Source organism: Chelonoidis abingdonii, chromosome 8, assembly GCF_003597395.2.
Source record: "Chelonoidis abingdonii isolate Lonesome George chromosome 8, CheloAbing_2.0, whole genome shotgun sequence".
Taxonomy (NCBI): domain Eukaryota; kingdom Metazoa; phylum Chordata; order Testudines; family Testudinidae; genus Chelonoidis; species Chelonoidis abingdonii.
The window spans coordinates 27,273,003-27,300,864 of NC_133776.1; the positions used below are offsets into that span (position 1 = coordinate 27,273,003).

General features: G+C 40.8%; 1 protein-coding gene and 1 long non-coding RNA gene across 41 annotated transcripts in view; both read right to left on the bottom strand.

The window, feature by feature from the left end:
- The window catches only part of MBNL1 (muscleblind like splicing regulator 1), a 194,156-nt gene that overhangs the window by 67,604 nt on the left and 98,690 nt on the right, over window positions 1–27,862 (bottom strand). The window lies entirely within an intron of this gene.
- Window positions 19,889–27,579, bottom strand: LOC142047190 (uncharacterized). The gene is made up of 2 exons (XR_012656362.1): window positions 25,303–27,579; window positions 19,889–21,589 (listed from the first exon to the last, which is right to left on the bottom strand). It is a non-coding gene; the product is annotated as an uncharacterized LOC142047190 (long non-coding RNA).

Here is a 27,862-nt window from a genome sequence, read left to right on the forward strand (position 1 = left end):
CATGAGCAATGAATTCACACAAATGTTTTTGAAAGAACAACAAAAACTTGTTACTCGTGTTGAGATTTTGATTAAGTGAGCATTCTTTGTTGAGAACATGATCACCCATCCTGTATATTAAGGCGGTGGTTCTCTACCAGGGGCACACAGAGGTCTTCCAGGAGGTACATCAGCTCATCCAGATCTTCCCTAGTTTTACAACAGGCTACATAAAAAGCACTAGCAAAATCAGTACAAACTAAACTTTCATACAGACAAAATGAGAAAGTAAGCAATTTTTCAGTAATAACGTCCTGTGGCACTTCTGTATTTCTATGTATGATTTTGTAAGCAAGTAGTTTTTAAGTGAGGTGAAATTTGGGTGTATGCAAGATAAATTCAGCTCCTGAAAGGGGTACAGTAGTTTGGAAAGGTTGAGAACCACTGATTTAAGGGACTTTTAGTATCTGATTTGATGAAACATGCCCAGTTGAGAGCATTTGATCAGATAAAAAAGCATGTTTTCAAGCAGGAAGCATGCAATAGATCAGACACTGTGATGCAAATGTGTTATTTGATACTGTTAATGTAAGGTTGTAGAGAGCTGTCCCTTAACTTTTTTATGTTGACCAGTTGCCTGATCTTTACATGCCAATGACCCTTCAGTAATGAAAACAGATGCATACCCAATATAGTGGGTGCAAGCACCTGGACATGCAAAAGTGGTGGGCTGAGACTGAAACTTTGTTCCCATCACTGAAATACAATACTGTACTTCCAAAAGCTTTCTCAGAACCACAGGTGACAGTAATAACCCATAAAAAAATACAACCAACGGAATCTGATTATTAAGAGTAGTAATACTGAATAATCTTGCAGACAATTTATTTTGATTCAATATTGTTTGCACCAATTAAGAAAGGAGCACTTTAGTAACTGGAGATAATTTATCAGGATTCTGGAACTCAGCTACAGTTTCCAAACCATTGAGGCTGCCTCAGGAAATCACTGAATCAGCAAAACAGAAATAAGAAATATTTCAAACCAACTAATTTCTCTCTGTGAAAGTATTTCTCCATTAACTAAAATGAACTCTCCTGAGATGTGCAAGAAATCAAAGGACTTGCTGGCCTAAAAGAGAGTGGACGATGATAGATGTGGCAATCTATGTCTATCTGTCTTGTTAACAGCTCAAAAAGCCCTTCAAGACCTCATCTGTTTTCACAATTATCACCACCACGTTCTGATCTACCCTATACACACTCTTTTGTTTGGTAAATTGTATCTAAATTGTCCAGTGAATGACAGATCAATTTCACTTTCCTGACAGTAGTATCCTGCCCATTTTCAGCCTATATCCTCTGATCTCAAGCTGACACCACAGGCTAGCTGAACAAAGCAAATATGGAAGCTGTCACTGTGGATCTGTCACCTCAACAGGCTTGAGTGACTGTAGTGTTGCTCTCTGATAATATATAATAGATCTGAGAAAATACTGCGCGCAATGCTGTTGCTGATTCCTTGAGATATCGGTCTCTGACACAGCTTGCAGAAATCTGCACAGACATTTTCCAGCAGACGTCTCAGAAATTTTTTGTTTTCTGCTGATGTAACAGGAGGAGACAGCCGAACTAATCATACACTTCCAGTAGCCAAATAGGGTGTGGGGGGAAAGACCATGAGGCTCTAGGTGATAACTTTTACTGGACTAAGCAAGCTAAGAAAGTTTCTTATTTGTAATAACAAGGAACTTAATCCTGCAATGCCTTCAAAAACTCTCAGGAACTGACAATGATCAGCACTTGAAAAGAGGTGCTCAGAACCTTGCAGGATCCTGCTTGAATTACCGGAAAACATACTAAATAGCATGCTTAGTACATTCATTAACACACTTGACAGACAAGCTGCATTTTATAACCTGTTAACATTCATGGCTTTTAGAATTTCTGAGTTGGCAAGAATGTTACATGGCATGTTACCCACTAGGAGAATAAAAATGACAGGAAGCTAGATAAAATATATTTTCTCATATACTCCCCAACTCTGTGCTGATTAAACTCAACTCTGATTTAAACCCCAGGGAGGTGAATTTGTTTGCCATTTGCCTTTATGCATTACATCAGTTGAGCTCATTGCAAATACTCCATTCAATAAAGGTCTTTGACCCGGTCTACATCTAAAACTTAGGTTGATCTAGCTACATTGCTCAGGGCTGGAACAAATTTTGAGTGTAGTTAGGTCAACTTAACACCTGCTCCAGACGTAGATGCAGCTAGGTGTAGGTTCTTCCATCATCCTTGCTACCACCTCTCAGAGAGAAAGATTACCTAAATTGACAGAAAAACTCTTTTGTTGATGTAGGAAGCATCTACACTACGGCATTTACAGTAGCACAGAAGCAGCACTGTAGCTGTGCCATAGACACATTCTGCAAGCATGAGATGCTAAGCCATTGATTCCAGTGAAGGGTTTGAACAATCAGCAGCATATAAATCTGTTCTTAAATCCTTAGCCAAAGAGTGAAGGAAAAGAGGGAAACGTGAAAGACTGATGAAATAATGGGAGAAATATTAAGGAAAAAATATTGATGATTAATGTAGACTCAGAATTTAAAAAAAGAATAACCCACAAAAATAGTACAGTATTGTAAATTTCTACTAAACAAATGTTTTCACAGAATGATGGCAAAGCTATTCACAGAGTACTCGCTAAATATTTTCTTCTTAAATGCTGAAACTGAGTAGCACACAACTGTTTATTTTATGATAGCTGCATAAAATCATAGAATGGTGATGAGCTGTTTTCTAATATATCTGTGTACTTAAATTACTTTTTACCATGTTCTATGGCATGACACTTCTCATATTCCTAAAATGGATGCCAGAGGCACAGCTGCTGTCTCTAAACTGCAAGGTAGCATATTATTTCTGTTAATTATTGGCAAAAATATGAAGCCCTACCTGCAGATAATTTTCCTTAACAACTCATCAACCAAAATAAGTGACATTACTAAGTAAGGAATTTAATGTCATTCATTTTCATCACAAATAGAAAATCTACAGAGAATGACTGGAAGATGGCATTCAAGAGCTTGTTCATCTTTCTAACGGAAAGCAGTATTTTTTGTTCATTATTATTCAAATAAACTCTAATTTGATTTTGCACTTTCAGTTATATTCCCAATTATATCAGATTTTGGCATTTACCAACAATAATAATAAACTATAAGCAAACTACTTCCTTAACCTTTAGATATGTCCCCACTTAAAAATAAATGTAGCATAACAAGACAATTTACTGAACCCTTCAGATGAATGATCACACTATACTTTATGGAGACAGGTGGGAAACAGGAAGATGATGCTTTTGCAGAATATAATATCTCACACAGGCAGAAAAGAAAAATGTTAATAACGATCACATTTTGCATGTTTATACCTTGTCTCTCTCAGAGAATCTCAAAGTATTTTACAAACATTAACAAACAGTGGCTGGATCCATTGTCCATTGAATTTGTTGGAAAAACTCCCATTGACATCAGTGGGGATTGGATCAGGTCTTAAGATTCAGAAAACCCCTGACAGGGAGGTATTATTAACCCGTTTTATAAATGGGACAGAGAGGTTGAGGGAAGCATAGGCAATGTGTCACAGAAATGAGAACAGAATCCAGCTCTCCTGATTGCCCGTTCTATGCTTTAGTTTAGCTCCAAGATAATACTTCCACATCCATGAAAATCTCTGTGTATGTTATTTAGCGAAGGGGAAAAGGGGAGGTAGCAGCGGTGGGTCGGAACACATCTGTCAAATAGTGGACACTTTATATAAATGTAAAAACCAAACTAAGTGTCCGAATGTACAGTCTTTACTCAGGTATAACTCAAGAGATTGGGACTGGTGAATGAGTGAAGACTACAGGACTGAGCCCTAGATGACATAAGTGAACAGTTGTGGGATAGTCTGCAGTACAACTCAGAGATGACATTTAAATTTGAGCTGCAGAAGGCTGTTTATATGAGTCGAACTTTGGCATATCACTCTGTCCAAGACTGCTAGCAGACAATTGCTTACCTAATAGGTTCCCTTCCTCACAATAATCTTAAAACTGCTGCTTGCCCATTCAACTGGTAATGAAAAGTTGTTCCAAAGCATACATCACCTGGTAAGGAGACTAGAATGGTTCCAAGTGCAGGAACAAAGGAAACTACTGAAACCATAAAGTAAGATTCAAAATGAAATGACAGCATCATGATCTTAATAGGAATGCATTTTTTTTTTGTCTGTGTGGGAGCATGGATTGAGTCAGAAAGGAGCAATTAAAATTTCTCTTTTTAAAAGATTTGAATCTGGTGCTCAGTTTAGAATTGTTTCAGATTGTTAGCATTGACACATGGTCAACAGTGACTGAAAGTCATTATCTTTTGGTGACCTGGCTAAAATGACTTCCACAGGTGTCCTCAAAGAACAAAAATGAATATCAAGGGCTACTAATTGGCCCTTTCAGTAGCTGTCTTTGCAGAGACACTAAGGGCTTGGCTACACTGGAGAGTTGCAGCGCTGGTGGTGGGTTTACAGTGCTGCAACTTACTCACCGTCCACACTTGCAAGGCACATACAGCGCTGCATCTCCCTGGCTGCAGTGCTGGTTGTACTCCTGCTCTGCCTGGGGTATAAGGATTGCAGCGCTGGTGATGCAGCGCTGCTCCGCAAGTGTGGCCACCAAAAGCGCTGTACTTGGCCTCCGAGGTATTCGGAGGTATCCCAGAATGCCTGTTCAGCCACTCGGCTGTTTTCTTGTGAACTCCGGGCTCCCGGAGCTGCTTATCTAAAAAACAAACACAGCTTGTTTGCTCGAGCAGAGGCAGGCAGGGGGATTCCTTTGGAATGTTCACAGTTTTCTTGACAAGAGAAGCAACACGGCAGGGTGGGAGGGGAGTCCCTTTTGGAACAGCTGCTTATCTGGTCTGAAGGCTATTTGCATTTAGTGAATAAGAGAGGGGTCGGGGAAGGGGTCGAAACTTTTAAAATGATTGAAGGTTGGTGCTGTGTATCTTCCAGTCCTTAGAACTTGCAAGGCAGGGAGCTGACACAGTGTCAGCTCCAAAAATCCACTCTCTCTGTCTCCCCCACGCTCCCTGTCACGCTCCACCCCACCCCACTCTTTTGAAAAGCAAGTTGCAGCCTCTTGAACGCTGGGATAGCTGCCCATAATGCACCACTCCCAACAGCGCTGCAAATGCTGCAAATGTGGCCACACTGCAGCGCTGGTAGCTGTCAGTGTGGCCACATTGCAGCGCTTTCCCTACAAAGCTGTAAGAAGACAGCTGTAACTCCCAGCGCTGTACAGCTGTAAGTGTAGCCATACCCTAAGAAATGAATGGGTATGGGGACTGATTTACCCTCTCGTCTTGAGTGATAATCCCATTTGTACAAGACTGCATTCCATTGAGCACTCGCTGTTGACGATGCAAGACTACAATCTGTTGCTGAGATAGCAAGAACTTAAGAACTTGCAGCAGGTGTTACACACTGAAGTGCTGGATGTTAGGAATTACAGTTCCTTTGCCTTCTTAACTCCAGCCACATTAGTTGTGGAGAAAGGCAAGGAACCTGATAATGACTCAGCATGGGGTTAAGGAAGGGATAAAGATTCTGATTTGGGCTCAGGTAATGAGCCTGTTAAGGAAAAGGACTGTCAGTGAAAGTGTTTCTTTATACAACAATTGTATGCACAGTAATCCCATTTCTTACTTCATAATGTCTGCTCTTGGCTAGCAAAAAAATCAGACCCCTGCACAGCAGCTATATATTATGTATATCTGACCTGTTAATATAGAAACAATATATGCCCATGGGGTTACATTCCATCAAGATTTCAACCCTACCATCAATCAGTCCACACAAGAGGTCCACTTCCTAGACATTACAGTGCTAATAAGCGATGGGCAAATAAAAGCCACCCTATACCAGAAACCTACTGACCACTATACTTACCTACATGCTTCCAGCTTTCATCCAGACCACATCACACGATCCATTGTCTACAGCCAAGCTATAAGATACAACCGCATTTGCTCCGATTCCTTAGACAGAGACAAACACCTACAGAATCTCTATCAGGCATTCTTAAAACTGAAATACTCATCTGGTGAAGTGACGAAACAGACTGACGGAGCCAGAAGGGTACCAAGAAGTCACCTATTATAAGACAGGCCCGGCAAAGAAAGTAACAGAACAGCATTAGCCGTCACCTACAGCTCCCAACTGAAACCTCTCCAGTGCATCATCAAGGATCTGTAACATATCCTGAAGGACGATCTCTCACTCTCACAGACCTTGGGAGACAGGCCGGTCCTCGCTTACAGACAGCCCTCCAACCTGAAGCAAATACTCACCAGCAACTACATATGACACAACAAAACCACCAACCCAGGAACCAAGCCCTGATACAAACCCCGGTGCCAACTCTGTCCACATATCTATTCAAAGGACACCATCATTGGACCTAACCACATCAGCCACGCCATCTGGGACTCATTTACCTGCACATATACCAACGTGATATATGCCATCATGTGTCAGCAATCCCCCTCAGCCATGTACATTGGCCAAACCAGACAGTCTCTACACAAAAGAATAAATGGACACAAATCTGACATCAGGAATCATAACACTCAAAAAACAGCGGGAGAAGACTTCAACCTCTGTAACCACTCAGTGACAGATTTAAAGGTGGCAATTCTTCAACAACAAAACTTAAAAAACAGACTCCAACATAAAGGTGCAGAACTGGAATCAATCTGCAAACTAGATATAATCAGAGAAGGCCTGAGTAAAGACTTGGGTCATTACAAAACCTAAACTTAATTTCCCCAATACTAATTTTTCCCTACTGTTACTCACATCTTCTTGTCAACTGTCTGTAATGGGCCTCTCTCTTACCTCTTCAGAAGTTATTTTTCCTCCCTTGGTATCCTGCTGTTAATTGATTTATCTCATTAGACTGACCTAACACTTGGTAAAGCTCCCTCATCCTTTCATGTATTTATACCTGCTTCTGTATTTTTTACTTCATACATCTGATGAAGTGGGCTCTAGCCCACGAAAGCTTATGCCCAAATAAATTTGTTAGTCTCTAAGGTGCCACATCAGGCCAAATCCTGCTTCCAGGAATGTCAATGGAAGTCCTGTCATGACTTCAATAGGAGCAGGCATTAAGCTGCCTTTAAAGGGCTTTTAAACTCAGCAAATTTTGTTATTTTTATGAGGCCCAATCCTCCTACCTTCAGTCACTGATTAATCCTGCCTGGCTAAAAATTGTGCTCATTTAGGACTCGATGTTGATGCCACTGAAGTCAATGGAAAATCTCCTATTGACTTAATTAGTACAGGATCAAACTGTTACATCCAACGCAACCTAAAGGAAGTCAGTGGGGGTTTAGCCGCCACAAGGGCTCAATCCTTCAAGGTGCTGAACACAATGGCCTGATCCTACAAACCGTGTGCTTAATTTTAAACAGAGAAAAATCTCCTTAAAGTCAGTGGAACCGGGTGTGCTTAACTACTTTGTTGAACTGGGACCTTAATGTCTCATTTAAGCTTAAAACAAATAGCAAATAGTTGTCCCCCAAAGAATTTTCCTAACTCTTCTCAGGTAAGATAAAAAATGTGGCACTACCTGCAGCGCAAAGTCATGCTAGACTCACTCTGCTGCTAAAGTACCACTGAATTAAGAGAGGTTACTATAATTAGCAACTGCTTTGCAAGGCAGTGAATGGTATCCAAAACATGTCACTTCTTGGTGCAAAACTGTCTCTCTGTTGGGTAAATGAGAAGGAACTAATTAATGAAAACATGACAGTGATGGTGGGAATTTTATAACTGAGGTAACGTTTTTATTTATTAGGCCAATTAAGCGTGATTCACTTGCAGATTATCTCAGCTCAGACTCACCATTTCAGTTCACTCTTGTGCTCTACTGCAGTGCAGAAACACTGCTTGAGAGAATGGGTTTGTTCAGTTTTATTTAAGGTATGTCATTATGAACAGCTTGCTCATGCCAAGGTTTCAACCAGCTGATCCCATCCACAATAAAACAAAACAACCACCACCACAACACATTATTTTAGCTGTGAAAAGCTGCAATCAGCTATTCTCATTTATACAATTAAGTGAGCTAGGCAATGTTATTACCAAATTTCAATAATTGATTTAATATTTTTTTCTTACTGAAGGGTTTTATATTTTATTAGTGAGGAAAAAGGGCCTTTTTGTGCTATTGCTGCCCAGTGAGGGTCGCTTTACATTCATGACTCGAACTTATACGAGTATAAAGAGATATAAAAAACATAAGCAAGCATTTCTGAATTTGGATCAGCATATAATACAGTGGGAAAATAATTACAGGCTATGGTCAGAGATCATCACATTATAAAAGTAATTTAGTGTCTATATTGACCAGTAATGGTACTGAATTAAAAATCTTGAATAACTTCCATTTATCTTTCACCTGTGTATTTTAAGAAGATTCTTGCTTTGTTTGTAAATGCCGTTTTCCCTTTTGGGGAAAAGCCAGGCAAGTGATACCAACCACTAAACGAGCTTAAAATATTTATATACATTGTTTTCTCTGAATTAACTTTATGAATATAGTACTCAGGAAAAGTGCAAGCCTTGGAGAATGAAATCCTTATTAATCGAGGGAAATGTGGTCTAGATGAGATTACTATCAGGTGGGTGCCCAGCTGATTGAAAGACCAAACTCGGAGAGTAGTTATCCATGGTTCACTGTCAAACTGGAAGGGCCAGTGGGGTCCCACAAGGGCCAGTTCTGGGTCCAGTACTATTCAATATTTTCATTAACGACTTGTATAATGGAGTGGGATCTGAGGGTTATAATGGATCACAAATTAAACATGGGTTGACAATGTGATGCAGTTGCAAAAAGGCTAATATTCTGGGGTGCATTAACAGGAGTATCATATGTAAGACAGAGGTAATTGTAAAAAGAACAGGAGTATTTGTGGCACCTTAGAGTCTGGCAAATTTATTTAAGCATAAGCTTTTGTGGGCTACAGCCCACTTCTTGTCCCATTCTACTAAGCACTGGTGAGGCCTCAGCTGGAACACTGTGTCCAATTTTGGGCACCACACTTTAGGAAAGATGTGGACAAATTGAGAGAATCCAGAGGAGAGCAACAAAAATGATAAATGATCTAGAAAACCTGAACTACCTATGAGGAAAGGCTAAAAAAACCTGGACACATTTAGTCTCCAGAAAAGAAGACTGAGGAGGGACCTGATAACAGTTTTCAAATACATTAAGGGTTATTATAAAGAGGAATGCAATCAAGTGTTCTGCATGTCCACTTAAGGTGGGGACAAGAAGTAATAGGCTTAATCTGCAGCAAGGAAGATTTACGTTAGATATTAGGAAAAACTTTCTAATTGAAAGTTAAGCTCTGGAATAGGCTTCCAAGGGAGGTTGTGGAATCCACATCATTGGAGGTTTTTAAGAACAGGTTAGACAAAGATCTGTCAGGAAGAAGTCTAGGTTTACTTGGTCCAGCCTCAGTACAGAGGGCTGAACTTGATGACTTCTCAAGATCCCTTCCAGGCTATGATTCTGTAGTTTCAGTGGAGTTTCACCAAGAATAAATTTGGCCCAATGTTTCTTAAAATGAACGTCATCCCTTGCAATGAAGCAATGGCCCTAATTCTGCCCTCCAATATGCATGCACCGCTCCCTTTGACTTCACAGGCTGTATCAGAAGATAGTAGTAGGCTCAAGGTCCAAGCCTGCTGCTAAACTCTCCTTTCCCATAAGCTAATAACTAAGGCCTAGTGAGTAAGAGGTAGACACATCCATTATTTCACAAATCATGCATGCATTTCTTTGGTGTCTTCACACCCGTTCTCCCATTTTGAACACGCTATACGGTTCCATGATGTATTTATAATTGTTGTGGAGCTTTCTGCTTTCATCAGGTTAGTTCGGCTCTAGGAGCCATTTCATTCCAATGAAAAATGCAAGGCACTTGCAATAACGATCCCTGACTGGTGCAACAGCTTTAGTGTACCTAATCCTTTACCTTGAACAAGAACAAATTAGCACATACCTGACTGGAAACAGTGGGCCAAACTGATCCTTCAGGTGACTCCATTAACTCCAGGGTTGAATTTTGTTTGTTCTGCCTTCTGAGCTTTCATTTTCATAGCAATTTGGTAGTTTCAAAATCTTTAAAAATTGATATTTGTAAAGTAATGTTGAATATATTTCCAAAATAAATTAATATTGAAATTCAGCTTGTGAAGCAGGAAATGCAAAGGTTACAGCCTCCATAAATGCGGGTTTTGGAAATGAGAAAAAGCAGGTTTCCGTGAAGCATGGAAGAGTAGCTCATGCTTGCTAGTGCTATGCAGATGATACTTCCTTAAAAACCAAGGAACAAATTCTGCTCTGCATTACAGCCATATTGCGCTAGAGATCTCTTAAGAGTTTTGCAAGTTTAACAGAAAACGTAACTAACTCAACTGTATCTAGCAAAGTATATCACTCACATTAGACCCAAATTTATATCCATCACACAGAAACCTAATGGGATCTCACTGTTTTATTAATGTAAGTTATTGAGATGATGCATTCTAAAAATGTGATAAAAGAAAAATTTATTCTCAAAATCTGCATTCCTTACTCAGTCAATGTGGACATTAACGGTGGGATGGCAAGATTTGCCTTGCCTGAAACCCATATCATTTCAAGCTTCTTGGCCAGCTATACTGTCTGGTATGCCAGTGGGAATTTGTTTAAATAAGATTGACAAAGCTGTACACCAGATTGTGTCCCTTGTATCTGTGAACTGTGAGACCCCTCCACATCTGTGCATTTCCCTTCCCCTGAGCCACATAGAGGGTGCTGTCTGGCTCCAAGAATCTGTGTGGGAGGGAAGGGCAAGGCAGCAGATGACACTCCTGCCTGTTCATCCCATGGGGCTCAGGGCAGAAATATAGCCTTTGGAGTACATGCCATTTAAACTGGGCTGTGGGTAGACCTGGTCAGGAACAATGTGATTAAATGTTTTTCTGTCAAAAATGCTGATTTGTCATAACTGAAAATTGTCATGGGAAAGGGTCCATTTTGATGAGTTTCCCATTTTGGAAAAAAAAAATTGAAAGAACTTTTGAAATGTTCTGTTTTGATGTTTTAAAAACATCTCCTTTTCGATTCAAAACAACAACTTTTTGTTTAAAAATATAAGTTAATGTTAGTAAAAAAAATCAAAATTAAAAAATCAAAATCAAAATGGAAGGTTTCAACTGACTGGAACTGAATTTTGCAGGGGGACTTTTCTAGGGTGACCAGATGTCCCGATTTTATAGGGACAGTCCCGATTTTGGGGTCTTTTTCTTATATAGGTTCCTATTACCCTTCCACTTCCCGTCCCGATTTTTCACACTTGCTGTCTCATCACCCTAAACTTTTGATACATAAACATTTTTGAGATTTTGATTTTTCATTCTGGTTTAGGACAAGAAAACTGCTTTCCACCCAGTTCTGATTGTGGGAGCTGCCATCAATTGTGGAAGCCATGGCAGCGCAGTTTGACACCAGCACGTACCGGTGTCACAATATATATAAGGAAAGCAATCTGTGTCTTTGATTCAAAATATATTTTAGTTGTGCAGCTCTGATAAGGACAAGTGATTTATTCACCAGTCGTGATAAATTAGATGTCACATTACTTTGAAATATGATCAACTGTGTATGTGAATTTTCTTAAATTCCATTAGAATATAAGCTCTGCAGGAATCTACCTCCATGGGTTTTGTTAGCACCGCATAAGAACCGAACTCCCATTTAAAATCTTAATTTGTTTTTAGTTCAATCTTTGCAAAATGATTTTTCTTTCTTCCTGATAAAAGGCACATTGCACAGCAAATAATGCCAGCATTACAATTATATTCTCTAAAACATGAATAACTGAATATGGCCCAGGTAATCATGAAATAAAATCAGATAAAATAGTAGGATGTGTAGGCTTCCCAGTGATAACAAAACCTAATTTTACTCCATATTGTAAAATACAGGAATATTTTAATATATTTAGATATCAGACATGGAATTAACCATTTTCATACAAATGAATGGACAGATATTTCATTTGTTAAGAGCAGACTTGTTTAGTCTGCAAATTTGCTAAGACAGTTTGTCTCACATTTTTGTCATGCTATTATCGTTGTTACAATAGTTAAATAGATTCAATTATGATTTTTATGTTATGTCATTATTTGTGTGCATCCTTTCATAACCAGGTTAACCATAAAATACACTAAAGTGACCACTTAATGACATCTTTCTGTTGGTTTGTTTGTTTTTTAATATGCTGTAAATAAAAATATTAAATCTTCTTTATTACAGTTACAATTCCACTATGAATGGGATCTTTATGGGTTTATAAATACAAAAGGTTTCCTTCCATATTGGAGACATATTAGAAGTTTCTTTTGCATCTTTTTAGTTAAGTCAATTATTCAAAATATTCATGGTCCACACTATATTTCAGGATAATCCATTATTTTTCTTCCCTTTCATCTATTTAAAACTAGCAAGGTTGTAGGCTATATTTTCAGTTCCTCTCATGAAACACAAAATCAAATCGTTTGGTCCTTCTTAGGCAAAACACCTACTGTAGCCAACAGAAGTGCTACTTTTGTATGGACTGCAGGTCCGATCCCTTTATCACCTACTATAATTGCTCAGATCCTCATACTACAAAACAAAGAATACCTCCAACTCCCACTGTACTCTCAAGCAGGACCGGCGCTAGAGTTTTTTGCGCCCTAGGTGCACGGCCATTTCGCCGCCCCGCGCACCGCTCCCACGGCTCCGGTGGACCTGCCACAGCCATTTCTGCAGAAGGTCCGTTGGTCCATGGCTCCGGTGAAGCTGCCGCAGTCGTGCCTGCAGGAGGTTCACCGTACCCGCCTGCCCCCACCCCTGGCAAAATGCCACCCCCCGAAAATCCTGGCACCCTAGGCGACTGCCTAATTTGCCTCAATAGAAATGCCGGCCCTGCTCTCAAGTAGCTCACAGAACACAGCCCTTAGACCATGGGTAAAATTATGAAGAAACATACGCATATTAATAATTCTATGGGAGTTTTGCTGGTGGCAGTACTAGTCTGTACAGTATCTGTAATGGGACTTTCAGTGATTGGTTTAAAGTAGGCTCAACCTGAGTGGTTACATTGGGTAACACATAGGAGGAATCTTCACCAGCCAATTAAATGTCTTCTTTCATAACCATTCTCAAAATGCCTCAAATAATATTTACCTATTTGAAAATGTAAATATCTAACCTTTAGTAGATTTTAATATCAGTTCTGGACTTATTTATACCGTCTCAGATTTATAGTTCTGATATTTTAAAATGACATCAATTTTGCAGGGGATTTGCATTGAATAACAATGAATTCCTTTTAAAAAATCTGGTTAAAAAAAGCCAAACAAGAAAATACATCCAGTCCTAAAGGAGATGTGGGATTTCAATGTTCCAAGTCTGTACTGAGTAAGAAAATCCAGTTCCCTACTACTTTTAAAATCCAAGTGCAATTCATCAGATTAGGTTATTTTGCCAACAATTACGTGTATAGTTTCACACGTGGATAATGACAGCAAATATTGGCAAACTATATAGATTTCCAAATAAATCTCTAGGAAATGGTTCCAGGTTATACTTTTTACAGAAAAATAATCCTAAAGCCATACAGTCCTTTGGTAGCAATCTCTACTAATCCATATGATCCTTAACCTAATGTATCTGAGAACTATCATTTTAATTGTAAAAGCAGTGACAGTACTTCAAGACCGAGTAAAACACATGAAGGATTTACTCCATTTATCACTAAAGCTTCGCACAGTACAGACCAGCAAGAGGCTTTGAACAAAGAACCACTGTGCAAGGCTAAGCCAGCTGCAGGTACTGTGGATTATTTTATCAACAATTCAGTCTACTGTCTACAGTTTCCCTGCGAATGACTCAACCCAGTTAACCATGAAATAATCAACCGCTTTGAAAAATTAGTTACTTAGTCCTTAGTCTTCCTTTGAGGTACGAGCAGTTCTGAGAAAATGAGTAAAATTTGTACTAGGCAATTGAACTGTCATTTCCGACTGACTGCAATTGTTTAACGGATGTTTTGTACAGCACATTTGCAATGCTGCTAACACTTGTGCAACTTTTCTCCGGCTTCAGTATTGCATGAAGGAAAATACAGAAGTTCTACAGTACTGTGCCCAAAATAATCCTTTAAAGGATGGATGGATACTGCATGGTGTCTCAGAGATGTGTATTTTAAATTGCTTTTTAGTACAATTGTGCTAGGTGCTTTATAAACAAATGAAAGGAGAAGGGAGCATATGGTTACAAAAGCAAGGCCATACATTTCTTTAAGGGAACAAATGCCAGTCCTTCCACTGGACTTCAATGGACACTAGCTCACACCCTAGGTAATGTGCACATCTTGATTATACTATATTCGCTATTTAATGTATCTATCCATATACACATATACAATTTAAAATATATACACCTCTACCTGATATAACGTGACCCGATATAACACGGGTTTGCATATAGCACGGTAACCCCGGAGCTCTAGCAGCAGGGCTCGGGCGGAGCTTTAAAGGGCCTGGGGCTCCGGCTGCTGCTGGGAGCCCCGGGCCCTTTAAATCACCACTGGAGCCCTGCCGCCCCTACCCTGGAGATGTGGCAGTGGGGCTCGGCCAGCGATTTAAAGGACCTGGGGCTTCGGCTGCTGCGATCCCTGGGCCCTTTAAATCACCACTGGAGCCCTGCTGCTGCTACCTCGGAGCTGCGACAGCGGGGCTCAGCCAGCGATTTAAAGGGCCCGGGGCTCCTATTTATACTCCTCCAAAAAAGCAGCAGCACAATCATATTTTAAAGTCCTCTGAAGTTGTTGTACTTTAAGAAGAGAAGGGTCTAATTTAGTCAGTATATAATGATTATATATCAGATATCTATGTGTTAGGTATTTCTCTGAAACTCATCACCACAGTGTCAAGCTGCTATTGTGCCATAAGGTGTTTCCAAAAAGCATGCCATTACTACTTAGGGATCCATTGTTTTGAGTGAACGTTTTAAAAATTTGTGTTATAGGGTCATTTATTTTAAAAATGTTGATATATATACAAAAATGAGGTACTATAACATTTTAAGGTTGTTTTGGTTGTGCATTGGCACTTTAAATGGTCTTTTCTACCTGGGGACAAAAGTAAGATGGTTGTCATGGAAAGCTGAATTTGATAATTAGTATCCTCACCCAAGTATAAATACACTGGAGAATTCTCTATTATGGAGGCTATTTTAAAGCTGAACTGCTACAGTTTAAAAATAAAAAATCTTGCTTGTCTGATTTAAAAAATCAGTTTGCAATGTACATATGTAAAATTTATAATTCTGGACCCATTTGTGACATCATTCCTCACACTGAGTAGCACTTTACTCTGTGAGTAGTTCCATTCATCACTCTACATAAGTAACAGTATCACAGTCTGACCATTTATTTATAAAATCTTTCCCTTCCTGGCAGTATTGCTCAGGTGCAACACAAACAATTATTATGTAATCCTCATAATAAACAATATTTAAAGGAAATATACACCTCAGAAAAACAAACAAATGCCATACCTTGGGCCAGATGTTGATCACTTACTCTGGTCCCTTTGTCTCATTCCCTTAATGTGAAGGGGGCTGGAAAGCTCAGTTGCTAACATTTTGACTACATAACTACGTACTAGGGTCCAATCCTGATTTTTTTTTTAAAAAAAAGTTAATTTAATGCTTAGTAAAGGTGCTGATGTCATGGAAAAGGCCATTATTTCTTCTCTGAACAGAATGCACATACTTCAAATTCTCCAGTATAATCACAACTCTCAATGGGGGCAGTGGGAGACGAGCACCAGGAACAGTTCAGTTTCCAAATCCTCTCACTTCTTGGTGTCTCTGTTGAAACTGAGAACGCCGCTATAAATTGGAGCCATTTGTGCTCAATGGTTTGGCCATCTGGATACCTGGGGTGAAATTTTCAAAAGCGGTTAAGTGCTCTGAATGAGATTACACTCCTAAATGGATCAAGAGGAACTAGACAGAGGCCACCGATACATTTAGAATAAACCATGAACAGCCATTTGTTGGATGCATTTCAGTCACTGCTGTCCTATGCTAGGTATAAATTTCTGATCTAGAGGTCAAAAACTCTAAAACTCATTGCTAGTCCTTGGAACTATCCTTCTCCTTCTCTGTTTGCTTTTCCAATATTAAAAAAACTGTGTGTCTGTCCAAAACGTAAACTCTCTGGTGCTCAAAACTTTCCTATTTGATAGTGGCATAATTCAGTGTTTACTTTATATGCTTCATATGTCAATATATCTGCAGAACAGTAGAATTTGCTCATCCCATCTTCCTCACAGCCTCTCAAAAAACAAAAAGTTTCCATTTCAAAGATATATATTCTCTCTATACTATTCAGTTATGGGTTTTTTTAGTGTGAATACAAGCAGGACAATACATTTGTTAGAAGACTGCTAGTATATCTGAATATGCCAATGCCTTAACTAAGGCTGCTGGTGTCTTGGGACTACTGCCTATCATGGTGACCACTATTGTTTCCTCCATTTGTCCATCTGCATCCCTCTGTTATCTTTGTCTTAGACTGTAAGTTCTCTGGGGCAGGGACCATATTTTTCTTATGTGTTTATACAGCGCCTAGCACAATGAGGTTCTGGTCCATGACTAGAGTTCCCAGATGCGATAATACAAATAAATAATAATAAAAATAATAAAATAATACTAATAATAATAACAGCAAACAACAACTAATGCCCATATCCTGCAGGCTCCTCTAGACCCTGCAGTTACACCCATGTCCATCATGCTTATTCAGATCCACGTGTTACTGTTTTGGTACCGGAAGGAAGGGTTGTTTGAGCCAACTAAACGGACTACAATTACCACAGTATGGAACCTGATCCTGCAGACTCTTATCCTGAGCCACAGCACATTGAAATCAATGGAAATATTTCTTCCATTGATTTCAGAGGGCCCTACATCAGGCCCATAACACTTAAAGGTTTGATGGCACTATTTGCATGAGTAAGGCCTATTCACATGTGTAAAGGATTTGTCTCTAAAAGAATGCAAGAGCAATACAAGTATATTTTCAGCACAGCTCTTTCCAGTGGCTTGACCCTTCCACTCTATGAACAATGATTAAAATATATTTTGACATATCTAAAGTGTTTGATCAATCTCTTTAAGATGTATATATAGGGCTTCAGCTGTAATTTTTACAACAAAGTCTGGTTAAAAGGAAAGAATTACTCACCCCATATATAGATAATTCTTTATCTAAAAAGGGGAAAACGTTTTCCCCTACCCTTAAGGTGTATACAATACCTTGTTTGATTTTATGGCAATGATATGTCATTACATTGAAAATTACAGTATCAGAACACAAATAAATGCTAAGGTAATCACACTTGCAAAATGCACTGCTCCTTTTTAACAGAAGTCATTTGATAAATAGATTATAATATCCTGAATTAACTCCAAAAAGATAGAATTCCTTTTAAAATATCTAACATACTTTTTCAATAATTTGATATTTTAATTATACATAAAATGAATTTCCCTCTTTAAGCTTTGTAGCTCATTATTTGTATGTTGTTCCAACAATTTTATATCTATGATGCTATAACTAAGCTCACAGCTATGTTTGCCTGCATTTCTGTACAGCTCTATGAAATGACTTTTTATAAGAATAATAATTTGAAGGCAGTTCTTAAGATAATTCTATGTAATTGGCCATATTTTGATTTCCCAGTGCTTGAAAATGTTTATACTATATTCTTGTTATAGCATATATTCATTTTAGATGTATCATTATGGCAACTGAAGCGTTTACAGTTCTGATCCTACTATCGTGGAGGTCAGTGAAAGCAGGATGGTGGTAATCGGCTATGAGTAGAGGGCCAGATGAGATCCTGAGCTGTGCAAGCTTACACAGAGCAGCTGAGGAGTGGGAAAATGTGACTCTAAGTCTTAGGGCTGCCCTTGGTTATTTTGGCTGTATGCTCTGGGCCTTTACAATCCTACTCCTTGCCCACCTGAGTCACTGGAAAGGAGTGGGTAGCTTTCGCAAGGGCTGAGGATCTGTCCCACTGTCTGCAATCAAAGGAGGTATCAGCAAGGACCTGTCTGTCCTTGAAAATGTCCTGAGTGATCAAGTCAGAGCAATTAAAACCTTAATTATGAAAACCTCTTTGCATTCGTAAAAGTGGAATGCTTCTCTTTGTCATTTTAGTCAAGATACTTTGTGGACTGTAACAATATTCAGCTATTTTTACTAATTATTGATGGTTGTTTGATTGTGACTAATGTACTGTATCTGAACTTTAGATTCTTTCCTGAATTCCTATTGACAAGTGTTTGTAATTAAAACAGTGGGGCTGACTATTATTTTTCTTTTAGCTCTCGGATATTGTCTTTGCTGTAAAGTTAAACATAATTAACCACTGCTCTTCCCTTCTCTACAGCCTCCTCTAGCCCCAAATCTCAGGAATGTGCAGTATGCTGGCTCCCTACTTTCTCACACATCCACTTGAAGAGGAAATCCATCAACATCCACTGTCATAGTTCTACTGGCCTCCCAACCGTTTCCAGATCAAAACTATCCTTCAGACTAATTTTATGCTCATTGAAGTAAATGGGAATTATGCTATCCTTTTCAAAAGAAGTAGGAATCACAGAAGAATCACTGAAGATTAGGGTTGGAAGAGACCTCAGGAGGTAAGCTAATCCAACCCCTTGCTCAAAGCAGAACCAACACCAACTAAATCATCCTAGCCAGGGCTTTGTCAAGCCTGACCTTAAAAACCTCTAAGGCTGGAGATTCCAACATCTCCTTTACGTAACTCATTCCAGTGGTGCTTCACCACTCTCCTAGTGAAATAGTTTTTCCTAATATCCAACCTAGACGTCCCCGACTGCAACTTGAGACCACTGCTCCTTGGTCTGTCACCTTCCACCACTGAGAACAGCTGAGCTCCATCCTCTCTGGAACCCCTCTTCAAGTAGTTGAAGGCTGCTATCAAATCCCCCCTCATTCTTTTCTTCTGCAGACTAAATAAGCCCAGTTCCCTCAGCCTCTCCTCAAAAACCATGTGTCCCAGCCCCCTCAACATTTTTGTTGCCCTCCGCTGGACTCTTTCAATTTGTCCACATCCTTTCTGTAATGGGTGGCCCAAATCTGGACGCAATTCTCCAGATGTGGCCTCACAACTGCCGAATAGAGGGGAATACTCACTTCTCTCGATCTGCTGGCAATGCTCCTACAAATGCAGCCCAATATGGAGTTAGCCTTCTTGGCAACAAGGGCACACTGTTGACTCATATCCAGCTTCTTGTCTACTGTAATCTCCAGGTCCTTTTCTGCAGAACTGCTGCTTAGTCAATTGGTCCCCAGCCTGTAGCAGTGCATGGGATTCTTCTGTCCTAAGTGCAGGACTCTGCACTTGTCCTTGTTGAACCTCAGATTTCTTTTAGCCCAATCCTCCAATTTGTCTAGGTCACTCTGGACCCTATCCCTACCCTCCTGCATATCTACCTCTCTCTCCATCTTAGTGTCATTTGCAAACTTGCTGAGGGTGCAATCCATCCCATCAGCCAGATAATTAATTAAGATGTTGAACAAAACCAGCCCCAGGACAGACACAGGGGCACTCCACTTGATACCGGCTGCCAACTAGACAGCTACCCATTGAGCCTGACGATTTAGCCAGCTTTCTATCAACCTTATAGTCCATTCAGCCAATCCATACTTTTTTAACTTGCTGTGGGAGACCGCACCAAAAACTTTGCTAAAGTCAAGATATATCATGCCCACCACTTTCCCCATATCCACAGACCTAGTTATCTCATCATAGAAGGCAATCAGGTTGGTCAGGCATGACTTGCCCTTGGTGAATCCATATTGACTGTTCCTGATCACCTTCCTCTCCTTCAAGTGCTTCAAAATGGATTTCTTGAGGACATGCTCCATCATTTTTCCAGGGACTGAGGTGACGCTGACCAGTCTTTAGTTCCCCAGATTCTCCTTCTTCCCTTCTTTTAAAGATGAGCACTATATTTGCCTTTTTCCAATCATATGGGACATCCCCCAATTGCCATGACTTTTCAAAGATAATGGCCAATGGCTCTGCAATTACATTAGCCAACTCCCTCAGCACCGTCGGATACATTCGATCCAGACCCATGTACTTGTGCATGTCCAGCTTTTCTAAATAGTCCTTAACCTGTTCTTTCACCACTGAGGGCTGCTCACCTCCTCCCCACACTGTGCTGTCCAATGCAGCAGTCTAGGAGCTGATCTTGTCTGTGAAGACCAAGACAAAAAAAGCATTGAGTACTTCAGCTTTTTCCACATCATCTGTCACTAGGTTGCCTCTCCCATTCAGTAAGGGTCCCACACTTTCCCTGACCTTCTTCTTGTTGCTAACATACCTGTAGAAACCCTTCTTGTTACCTTTCACATCCCTTACTAGCTGCAACCCCAACTGTGCTTTGGCCTTCCTGATTACACCCCTGCATGCTTAAGCAATATTTTTATACTCCTCCCTAGTCATCTATCCAAGTTTCCACTTCTTGTAAGCTTCCTTTTTGTGTTCAAGCTCATTGAAGATTTCCCTTTTAAGCCAAGCTGGTCGCCTGCCATATTTGTTATTCTTTCAGCACATCAGGATAGTTTACTCCTGTGCCTTCAATGAGGCTTCTTTAAAGTACAGCCAGCTCTGGAATAAGGCCCATAACTTTTTAAAATCTTCCAGAGACTCAGTTCCTCCCTACCCAACAGACCTCGCTTCTCTCTCCCTATCCTACTGCTCATCTAGGTGAAATGATGTGCTTTGCCTGTAAGTCACAGCATGGAATACGGAGCTACAGTGTGTGATAACGATGGGCTATGGTGGCTTTACTCCACCTTTGCACCCACCTGACTCCAGGCTGCTCTCAGGGCTGGAATGGCCCCCAATATAGTTTATAGAGTCCTGAGAGCCTGTCTTGTAACAGTCTCTTCCTATGCCTAAGCACACATTCTACACCAGAGCTAGAAAGTCAGCATGAAGTTGCAATGCCCAGTTCCTATGCCAGATTATTTTGGCTGGATCTGGGGCTTGTAGATCTTCTTTACACTACTTCAGCCCTTTTGCCCAGCATAAAGGGGCCAGAGCAGGAGTGCAGATCTTTGCAAAAGGAGCTGATACACGTTCTATTCAAGTCAATGGAAAGACTCCTTTTGACTTCAACAGGATCATGCCTCTAATACTGGGCTCCTCATTGCCTCTCCATCTCAATCCTTTCCCGTCAAAATACACACTAGCTTGCTATTGCTTGGCACGAGAGCCTTCCTCTTCCTGTTGTTTGGAACGGACTTCCTGTAACTCTCTTCCTCTATAACTCTGCATCTTATTTCAAATCCCTGTAGGAAATCCCATTTTTCTTTACCTGTAACTCTTAATGTCTTTTTCTTCCACTCCTTTGTTAAAACAAAACAATACAATAATTTAACTCATTTGTTATATTATTTAATTGCACGAAGCATTTTGCAAAGAAATGCTGAGTCAGGAAAGAGCTCAGACTAGAGCCCTCAGTGAAACTTTCCACAGTCCAGTCAAAGAGACAGAGCAAAACAAAACAAAAATCTTCCAGCAATTATAAGACAAACAAGTTATTTAATATTAATTATTTCACCCCTGGAAAAAGTTACAGGTGTATTTTTAGTTTCAGTGCCTACAGTAATAGCTGCTAATTAATGCATGTAGAATTAATGTCACAAAGGAAATTGAGCAGAAAACATAACATTTCTCAGAGACAAAATAACTGTCAGATCTAAACTGCATTATGATTCTTGCTACAGCTGCCGAAATGTGTGCTTTCTTTTCTAGATATTGAAAATCTTAGAGCACTGTATACCTAGGGTTCAATTAAGAAAATACTAACACACTGCTACATAATTCAAATAAGGGAAGACGTGTAAGTATTGCAGAAAACAGGTTACTTATGCAGATGTCTTTAGCATGCAAGTGACTTTTATAAAAAAACTACCAGAAATTTACAAAGGGAGGCACATGAGAAAGGGTTCCTGATCAACTAACAGGGCATGCCATTTAAGAACGGAAAATGTTCATGTTATTGCCATAGGTGACAAAATAAATGACTAACAGTCCCGACACTGGTTCTTATGCATTAGAGTAATTACCGGGTTATTGTTTGGGTGTCTGAAAATGAAACTTGCTGAACCTCTCTTATAACATGCTCAGTGTTTTGAGGGCTTAATCCTGCAAGCATTTACTATTGGAAGAAGTGCTTACTCCTAGGAGAAGTAACGCTGGATTGATATGGTACTATAGATAGTAATGAGTATTACTTCTGGTAGCAAACGTTTATAGGATCAGACCTCAAACTGCTACTAAAGTCAACAGGAGGTGCTCAGCTTCTTTCAGGGTTGGCCCCTAAGCAATTTGGTTTGTTACATGATGTTCATGTTTATATTTTATAATAACCTCACTGAGGGCTTGATCCTTCTCGCATTCAAGTCAATGAGAATACTCCCACTGCCTTGAATGGGCGCAGGATCAAGCCCTGAGTAAAATGAGGATACAGTTTGAAATCTTATGCCTTACTAAATGTGGTAAGATGCAAATCAGAAAGTATTTTTTCAAAATTACACAGTACATTTTTGCATGTGGAATTAACAGCTTTGTTAAAAAAATAACTATGGCAAATTGTTCTCCATTTTCATCCAATACAAAGAGTGCTATTTAAATCTAAAGTTCAGTTGTTATTTTTTTTTAAATTTGGGCCTTTAGCTAACAGAAGTTGATTTAAAGCACAGCTGTCTACATTGCCAGTCACAAGCCAATACAACAGAACTGAAACCAGACCCGCCAAAAGGGAGGGGCAAAGGGAGCAATTGCCCAGGGGCCTGGGTCATTTAAAAGGGCCACAGAGCTCCTAGGCATAGGCCTCTTCCATCCCCAGGACCTCCCGCCAGTGGCAGTCCCCACCGATCAGCTTGTCCTAATCCCTCCCACTGCCTCCCACCCACCACCATCAGCTGTCTGGTGGCGTGCCAGAGGCATTGGGAGGAGGAGCGGGAGTGTGTGGAAAGAGGTGGGGCAGGGGCAGGCCTGGGCAATGCATGGACCAGATGCCGGGAGTGGAAGGGGCAGGATCAGCCCCTTCCAGCCACTGAGATGCTGCTCTGCAGCCCTGCACAGCAGCTGCCTGGGAGAGCCTGGCTGGGGAGGTGACTTCCACTCCCTGCCCAGGCTCAGGTGCTGGGGTCCCCGGCAGCCGAATCGGGTGAGGAGCAGAAGCCACCTCCTCCTGAGCCAGACAAGGCTGCAGAGCAGTGACCAGGATGGACCAGCATTAAAAGCAGCTCCCTCCTGGGCTCCTGCCCACCAGGGAGAGTGACAGAACATGCCGGGAGACGCAGCGGGAAGACACAGCGGCCCCCACCCCTGCGGGTAACAGGGCAGGGAGAGCGCGGTGACCTTGGGCTGGGCACGGGGGGAGGGGACAACACGTGACCTGCCCTTTAGATAGTGCCCCACCACTATGGGGAGGCACCAGTTGTATATGGGGTGCCCTTGGGGGTTGAACAGGAGTGGGAAGAGGTAGAGTGGGGCATTGGAGATACGGGCCTAGGATGAAATGGGGGATCGAGCACCCTGGGAAATCTGGAAATCGGCACCTATGCTCCTAGGCATGCACGGGGTGGTATTGGCGGCAACCATGGCAGCCAGGCAGGCATAAGGAAGCCCTGGCCTTGCCAGAAGAGCACACCTGGCAGCTCGCTGGGCACCCGCGGAGGCCAGGAATTGCTGTCGGTGGGCCTGACTGAAACCGTGCATATAACAGAGTCCTGAACATGCCAAGTCAATTTATTAGCATAATCCAAATATAAACTACAAAGTTCTCTGTTTCCTTGCCTAGCAAATAGAGATTTTAAAACTTGCAGTGTATTTGATAGCATTATTTTCTGGTTCTGAAAAACTGCAGTATCTCAAGTACAGTAACAGATTTTAAATCCTCTCAGTAGTTTATACATGATACTAAAGTGTTTACACTGAGTGTTTACACTGCAACTTATGTATTATTCATGGCGTAAATTTTCAACCTGCATGGCAGAGCATAATTTATACAGAACCAGTCAAATATAAATTGTCTTAGGGTACGACCCTCATTTAGGCCCCAACAGTTTGGCTAAGTTTTGAACATGCAACCTGAAGCCCCAATCTTCTAGCTGCTCTGGACTGGCAGGTCTTTGTGCCTCCATGGAGTCCCAATGAAGGCAGAGGGGGTCTGTGCAGCTATAGGGGTCTCCTCATGCAAAGCAGTTTGCAGGATTGGGGCTTCAGGTTCCATGTTCAAATCACAGTCAAACCGTTCAAGAGAACCAAATTTCTAATGCTTGTAAGTAGAAACAGGCAGTGGGGAAATGTTATTAAAAATAAACAAAATGTCTAGCCATGGAAGTCAATGACAGGGCCCTCGCAATACAGACGGCCGCAGTGGAAAGATCAGCACTTACTGCTATCCAGGGGCCGAATGCTATTGCAAGGTGCTGACAATGAAAGTTTAGGAGGCTCCACACTTTGCAACAGGCACACAGCATCTGGCAGGATTGTGCTCTAAATTCTCACCCATTGCTACCTTTGGCTTTTACACTTCCTTTCTTCTGTGCTTTCTAATTTCCTGTTCCTGGCAACATTCCCCTCTCAGGCAAATACTTTTCTTAAACGGGCATTTCTGACAGTTAAAAATTCACAGATAAAAACAGAAGTAAGCCTTTTGCATATGTTCAGAACCACTTTTGCAGCCACTCCTATCACTCCTATCATCAGTTATCCGCAAAATGGACAAATGTTTTGTCCTGTAGCACCTTGCTCTGAGCAGAGGCTTATCAATTTGGAACGAGGGTGCAAAACATTTAATTTTAGTATGGGAACCACTGGAACTACACTTCCTATATAAAAGAACAAACCCGTATAGAAAACATTTAGGGCCTGATCCAAAGCTCATTAAAGATAATGGAGACTTCTGTTACCCTCAGTGAGCTTTGGTTTAGTGGATGTTTACCTTCCACAATTCCCATTGAAACTAATGGAAGTTGAGGTTTCTCAGCACCTCGCAGTAGGTACTTAGCTCCCGGTGGGATCAGGCCCTTAATGTGTAGCATACCTGCAGGTCTCACTCATTTCGAGTAAAATTCCACTCAACACACTCTAATTTCAAATAAGCTGTTGTAAGTATCTCAAGCCAGTTTTGAAGGATTCTGTTGTGTTTTCCAATGAAGCAACATAAAATCTCACTCAGAATTTGAAAGCATCTTTCACCCAATCCAAATGGTCACAACCCTGCACTTCGATGCAGATGGCACATCTCAGCTGGCAGGATCAACTGTTTTTGTGAACAGGCAGACTCTTGTAGGGAAAAAAGGAGATGGTTTTAATATGCATCAACGGGGAACAGATAAAATGATCACTTTTATCTGCTGCGTAACAGCAGTGCCGGCCCTGGGTTTTGGCATTCTAATACTAGGACTTTGATCTGAGCAAGCTTTATATTAGTTAACTTGTTATAAAGCACTACATAAATGCCTATTATTTTTCCCCTTTGCCATGTACTGTAAATACCTGTAAGGTGACTCCTGGCCCCAGTGAATTCAATGAGAGTTTGGTTATGGTCTTTAGCTATAGTTTCATGGTCTTCAGCTGTAGTTTCTATAGGGTCAACGAATGGCATAGAAACAGACCTGTGCTATGCTGCTTGTCAGTTTTCATTCTTGGGCCTTTTCCTTCCCTGCTGCCTCTACAATAGCCTCTTTCTACTCTCCATACAGACAGCATTTGAATCTGCCACTACAGTGTCAGATACTTGGCCAGCCAGAAGAACATGGGACTGCATGACATCCTGCAATAGAGGATGTCTTGTGCTCATCTCAACCCTTAGTGGAAGGGTTTGTTGGCTGTGAAATGAGCACAACCCTTGGCTCTCCTAATAGACTGGGAGTCTTACGGCCCCACTCCACCTTCAAGAATGGCTTTTTAAGGTGGCTTGAAGATCTGTTTCAGCACCCATTGTAGGCAATACTGGATTGAGTTAGGCTGCATTCTCTGTGATGTGTTGGGGTGGCCTGTTTGGCTCCCCAGGATTTTGAAGGGCTATCTTCAGGCACCTGGAAGATGCAGGAAGATAACCAATCAGCAGAAAAGGCTAGTGACTAGTTCTTGCCTCTAGTTAGTCAGTATCACAGCAGATTGAATTACTCCATCCAAGTAACGTGCATCTGTCAGGCAGAGCTTTGGGATGTGTGAGGTCCAGGCAGGCCTGTGTTTGAGGATGCAGCCAAGGGCTGTCACTAGAGCATGACCCAGGGAGGCAGATGAATCAAGTGACTCATTGTGTCAAAGCAATGGGTTAAACCGGCTTAACATTTAGAGAGTACAGCCTCATCATTTACTCATGATGAGGAAAGTGCAACTACTTGAGGGCCCATATACCATACTGGATCATTGCCTGGGCATAGGCAGTTAATCCTGGGGTCAGAATCACCAGTTGTGCTGGCCCCAGGAAATCAGCATAGCTGACCCCACAACTGTGTAGGGGATCATACTATACAATGGTTCTGGGAGGGAAGGGACTTCTTGCCTGAGGGCCAGCTTCAATTTGCTATTGTCAAAAGCTGCAGCTCACTGGGCTACACAGACTCTTGTAAGTAAAGACCGTTAAATTGTCAGAAAAGTTTCTTTTCTCCAACCCAAAAATAACATATGCATTTCTGATATATTATGATCCAGTTATTGACAGTTAAGGATCTGGGTCAAAAGAACAAAAACAACAATATCTAAGTAATGCTAGACCTCTGCTCCATATAAACATCCCCAAACCCAGGGCGACCACACTTCCTATTTGTACTGGAAGAGCCAGGCAAAAACACTCCCCCAACTCCCAAAGATTTTAGACTGACAAATGTATTTCAATATAGTCCTAACAATTACATATAGAGTTTTATAGAAGTATGTAATATTTCAGAATCTTATGAAATTCTCTGTGTAGGCTAAAGGGTGAATTCAGTGCTCATAAAAATGCAGGGCTAATAGACATGACATGGGGTAGGTATTGTGCAAGCTCTCTCAACACAGCTATCAACACATTGCAAATCCAACTCATCTTCAGCTGTGACCTAACTAGAGGGAGAGAGGATAGAGCTGTGGGAAACTTGGGATATAAACACAAAGAGATGCGTGTCTGGTTCTGGGGCATATCACAAATATGAAATTTAGCTCAAGTTCACTGAAAGATTCTAGTGAACCTGAGCCTAAACTCAAATAAATCTGAACCAATTTGTGAATCTCACACTGAAGCCAGGAGACATTCAGTGTCACTTAATTTTAGCACCAAACGAGGAAAACTTGGTGCTTTCTAATGAGTTTTGCTTGCTTTTGAGATTCTAGTTTTGTTTCAGTCTAAAACGCAAAGGAAGCGTGAATTTTTGTGGAGCAAATGCACAGAGGTTCAAATGAATCCCTGCACATAGATCTAGGTGGCTCAAGGAGACAGACGATTCTTTTTACCTGGAAAAACAAATAAGTGCTTTCATTCAGATTACATAGTTTGGCTACAAAATAAGCCATGTGCTGAAAGTCCGTATAAAATGTCCTAAGAAGGCATTGTTTATATTATAGTCATTTAATACCAAAGACAATTAGACAATGGATCAGATCCTACACACACTGCA